This window comes from Adiantum capillus-veneris, chromosome 19 (assembly GCF_014529385.1).
Source record: "Adiantum capillus-veneris isolate H3 chromosome 19, ASM1452938v2, whole genome shotgun sequence".
NCBI lineage: Eukaryota > Viridiplantae > Streptophyta > Polypodiopsida > Polypodiales > Pteridaceae > Adiantum > Adiantum capillus-veneris.
The window spans coordinates 47,375,344-47,381,343 of record NC_140949.1 but is presented as its reverse complement, the minus strand read 5'-3'; positions in this window follow the sequence as shown (position 1 = coordinate 47,381,343).

Below are 6,000 nucleotides of genomic sequence, written 5' to 3'. Positions count from 1 at the left end.
AGAAGACTACGCACACACACCAACACACATTGAGACACACACACACAATCGTTACCCTTCATCAGCCATTCAACGTGCTGCTCTTCTCTTTTAACAATATCCAAAGTATATTTACAACATAGTATGGTCAGTGTCCAGCCACCCATAGCACAATGGACATATTCTTTAACATCATATTCTTTAACACTCCCCCTCAAGCTCAGAGTGAGCTTGCATATGATGGATTCCCAATGCTTTACGAAAGTAGCAAAAATTCTCCTTTCCAAAAGCTTTTGTGAATATATCCGCAACTTGATCATTTGTCTTCACATACACCAAATCAATCTCATCTGCCAAAACTTTTTCTCTAATGAAGTGATAATGTACCTCAATGTGTTTAGTGCGAGCATGGTAGACTGGATTCTTTGCCAACATGATGCTGCTAATATTGTCACAATATATAATGACACTGTTAAGATAGTCAAAACCAAAGTCTACCATAAGTACTCTCAACCATGACTCCTCACATGCTGCCAAAGCTGCTCCACGATATTCAGCTTCTGTACTTGATAATGCTACAGTTGATTGCTTCTTGCTACTCCAACTTATCATACCATTACCAATGGAAAATGCATAACCACTTGTAGATCTTCTATCCATAAAATCTCCTGCCCAATCTGCATCTGTGTAACCATAAAGACAAAGCTTCCCATTCTTTTCATAAAACATTCCATAACTGATAGTGGCTTTCACATATCTCATAATCCGTCTCACTGCATCAAGATGACTTTTACATGGCTTTTGCATGAATTGACTCACAACACCCACTGCATAACTCAAATCTGGCCTTGTTATTGTCAAGTAAATAAGGCTTCCAACCATCTTGCGGTACATAGTGACATCCTCAATTTAATGTCCATCATCAAACAACTTCACATTTTGATCAAGAGGTGTATCAACCGGTTTGCACGTTGTCATTCCATACTTCTCAAGCATATCCAATGCGTATTGTCTTTGTATCATCCAAATTCCTGATAAAGTGTTGACAATTTCAATTCCCAAGAAATATCTCAACTCACCAAGGTCCTTCATGTTGAATTCTCTCAACAAACTCTTCTTGACATGCAAAATTTGCTCATCATGACTTCCAGTGAGAATTAAGTCATCAACATAGATAACAATAACGACGATCTCTCCATCAACATGCTTCAAAAACAATGAGTGATCAGCAGTAGACTGTTTAAATCCAATCTTCTTCAAGAATCTGGTTATCTTTTCACACCAAGCTCTAGATGCTTGCTTCAAACCATACAATGCTTTCTTCAACTTACATACATAATATGGAAACTCTGGATGTTGATAACCCTCTGGCTGTATCATATAAACTTCTTCTTCCAAGTCACCATTCAAGAATGCATTATCCATATCCATTTGCCGTAACTTCCAACCAAACATACTTGCCCTTGCTATCACCAATCTGACTGTTGTCATCTTTGCAATTGGACTAAATGTCTCATCATAATCAAGACCTTTTGTTTGTGCATAACCTTTAGCAACAAGCCTCGCTTTGTATCTTTCCACACTACCATCTGACTTGCACTTGACTTTGTATACCCATTTTGAACTAATTGCTTTCTTTCCACTTGGCAAGCGAACCAAATCCCAAGTGTCATTCTTCACAAGAGCATCCATCTCATCATCCATAGCTAACTCCCATTCTGATTTCCAATTGCCTCTTGAAAACATGAAGCTCTTTATGTTGCACACGTGAAACCATGTATGCATAATGTGTACGCATGTAACTGTTGTATGTCAATCTATCAACTGGATAACGCACCCTCTCTGATCTTCTCAACTGTGGTGCACTCTTCTCTTCAACTCTTGCATATGGGGGTACATATTTCTCAATATGCTTACTGCCAGGTGTCCTCAAATGTGGTAAACCATGCTCTTCATCGAGGCTTTCATCTCCAGAACTCTCTTCAACCACTTTCTTCTTGCCTTTCTCGTCTTGCTTCTTATCTCGCAAACGACCGCTCCATGGGTTGACACTTCTTGTACTCTCCTCTGCCATATGTGGTCCTGAAATAGTTCTTGTTGATGGTTCTGGCTTATCAACAACATGACGCACATTCTCTTGCTCTTCATACTCATCTTCTATCATCACTGGCTTTGGTTTATACCATGGTTCATGCTCACAAAATCTGACATCTCTACTAACATAAACTTGTCTTGTCGTAGGATCATAACACTTGTAACCTTTCTTTTCAACTGGATAGCCCAAGAATATACACTTCACTGCCTTTGGCTCCATCTTCTTTCTTGCTTCATTTAGCACATGAACATAGCAAACACATCAAAAAACTTTCATGTAGGAAACTGTTGGCTTGATCCCATAAAGTCTCTCATAAGGTGAAATTTCATGAATGGCAGTTGTTGGTGTTCGATTCATAATGTGTGCTGCTGTATGAACTACTTCAGCCCAATATGTTAATGGCATATTCATCTCATTCATCATGGCTCTTGCAATCTCTGCTATGACTCTATTCTTTCTCTCAGCAACTCCATTTTGTTGTGGTGTGAATCTGCAAGTAATCTGTCTTCTTATGCCTTGTTCACGTAAGTAATCATCAAAACTGTGTGACATGTACTCTCCCCCTCCATCTGTACGTAGGCATTTAATTTGACAACCATTCTCTTTCTCAACCATAACTTTGAACTCCAAGAATACCTCAAATGCCTCTGACTTTGCCTTTAGAAAGTAAACCCATGTCATTCTGCTATAATCATCCGTAAATGTGATAAAATATCGACAACCATTTGGTGTAGCATGATCACAAGGTCCCCAAATATCTGAATGAACAATTTCCAAAGGACTTTGGCTAATTCTCCCTCTCTTTGGAAATGGTAAACGAGATTGCTTTCCAAATTGACAAGCTTCACAAACATGATCAAAATTCAATCTGCCAAACTTTGGTAATCCATGTACAATTTGATTTGATTGCATATGCTTTAGTCTTCTAAAATTGACATGACCAATCCTCTTCTGGCATAACTCTGCCCAATTATCTTGAGTGGCTGATTTGTTTGCATACATACCACTGTGTAAACATGGATCTCCAGCTTCTAATGAGAACAAGCGACCTTTCTTTCTTCCGCGTGCCAATATCTTGCCTGGTCTTCCTTTGTGAAACTCCTCTATGAAGCAGCCATAACGATTAAAACGGACTTGCAACCCTTGATCTGTCATTTGTCCAACTGATGTTAAATTCTTTGTGATTGAAGGCACATATAGAACATCTCCCAATGTGTTGTATGTCCCATCTTTTTCTAGCAATGGAACTAAACCAACATGTGTAATCCGATGCATAGTATCATCACCTGTAGCGACAAACTCATCCTCTTCTAATTTCTCTTTTCTGTCAAACCATTCACCATGATATGTCATATGATTTGTGGCACCACTATCTAAATACCAATCATCTGTATGATGTGGCTCCACCATGCTTCCAACAACATGCTCCATAGGGAATAAATGTCCACTCGATCTATTGTCATATATATTTTGATCATGAGGATTGTATCCAACAAAGTTTCCTCCATGTCTGCCATAACCTCGGCCTCTTCCCACTACAAGAGGTTGTGTGCTCTTGTGACGCTGTTAGCGATGGAAATACACTGGGTTTTTATAACCCCCGGTGTCGCTAATAGCGTCGCTACGAGAGCGTCGCTATAGGCGTCGCTATATAGCGACGCTCATAGCGACGGTTATAGCGACGTTCACACAGAAGTCTATAGCGACGCTCCAGAGCCATAAATAGCGACGGTTATAGCGACGCCCGAGAGAAATTTTTTTTGGTGACAGGGCATTGAATGCCCTGCCACCCATCAAGCATATTGTACTTGATTCACTTTTTAAAAAAAGTGCAAAGGTAGATAATAGACCCAAAATAGTCACCCACAAGACGCATTGTTTGCAAAATTGACAAGCGTAAAATTGACAATTGTACACATCATAGGCAAAATGAATTGATTGGCAAATGTAATAATGACAATTGTACAACATCATAGGCATAAAGAATTGATTGGCAAAATGAACTGCGGTGACAAATGTAATAATATACATGGTCCAAAAAGACGTATAAAATTCGTCTCATGATACATAAGCTATGGGAAACCCTAAACTAATGCTATCTAGCTACGGCTAAACTGACGTCGTCTAGTCAGACGTCTCATCGCGTCCAAGCGGCGTATCTGTCGAATTCTGCAAAAAAATACAATAAGACAGCTTTCATTAAGTATAAACATATAACGACATTTATAAAACAATACAAAAAACAGAAAAGAGTAAACCCTAATACTAACCATGCCGCCGCGAGAACTGAGAATGTCCATCAGGGCGTTTAAGCCCTTCCTGCCTGCGTACTCGTGCTCGTACGGTGTGGGATCACGTCCTGTCATCGACCACTGTCAAAACATACAAAGATTTCATTATGTTAGAATTAAAAAACTCATAAACCCTAAACTATCGAACATAAAGAGCAATGCGAAAACACTTACAAAATCGGCCTCAAATGATGCCCATCCACCGCTCCCCAAGTGGTGCGAGGTCCCTGCCCTGGCTGCATCCTTTTGTTGCTTCCACTTGTCGGGATTCTCGCGCGCTGCTTTCTTCGCATTCTTCCAATCTTCTTTGGCCAGCCAATCTGGCCTGTTCCACCCATGCTTGATTGCTTTTTGCACTTCGGAACGCTTGTGTTTGCAGTATTCGCGCATTCAAATCTTCATCAGGTCTTCATTGAAGCGCTGATCCCGTGTTGGAACGGGAAACTCATCATGAAGTATGTTGATGACTCTATTTTTTAAATCACTTGGTACTTCACTCCATTTGTTTAGTATGTAGTGTCTAAACAGCTGAGAGCAAAGACCACGCATGCGCGAGATCACCTTCTTGCCGTCATCATCCATGATGATGCCCCCGCTGAAATCGATGGAGTAAGGCAAGCCCTCTGGCCGGTGACGCGTGAACCTGGGTGTCCCGGCAGGGGGGTCTCTAGCGGCGTGTCGATGGGGGTACGGACATCAAGTGTCTCCACCGGCGTTTGGGCCCCGAAGCGAGGAGTGTCGAGTGGGGTGGCTCCTGGCTGAGTAGGTAGAGGTGTGTAGCTGCTAGGAACAGTCAGCCGCACAAAACCTGGCGTAGATGGCGATGTTGTGGCTGGTGTGGGGGTGGGCAAAGAAGGGGAGGGTAAAGAGCCTCGTCGAACACGAGGCGGTGTGGAGGCATCGGCGGTGGAATCCCCACAACAACCGCCACCGCCACCACTAGAGCGCCGGTGTCTAGACGAGTGTGAAGATCGTCTCGTCAACGCCGAAGCTTCGGAGCGCGCCGAATGCTCCGAAAGAGAGGGAGATGCGGATGGAGTAGGAACGCGCGATGATGCGCCAGAGCGATGACGCTCCACGTACCACTGTCTCTGCTGCGGTGACAAAGAAGAAAGAAACTCCTCATCATCCATACCTGCATTAAACACGCGAATATTTAAACTTAATATTGAATGAATAGAGTAGACACTGACGCAAAGACCATTAAATACAATGACGTAATGACGCATATAAATACAATGACGCAATGAATTGAGTGATAGAAGAGGCAAGTCGAAAACTCAGAATTTTCAATCAAAAGATGTGAGCGCGAGTAGAAAAGAGCGTCATACACCATGGAAGGTACTTAAAGAGCCAGAGCTTTTACAACACGGAGCAAAATTGTTCAAATACAATATTTGTGGCTTTAAGAGATCTCTCTCTCTCATCCATGTAGGGATATGCAAAGACTTTTTTTACACACACAAAGCATCCAATTTCCCCTAGGTTTGAACTTTGGACACAACCTTTGAATTTTGGAACCTTAGCATTTTGGAAGTCTTAATGGGTTGAACCTTAGGGTCTTTTTAGCCCATTGTTGCACATGGCTCTTTTGCAGATGGCCCCCCCCTTTGGATCCCTATTTTCCCTCCTTTG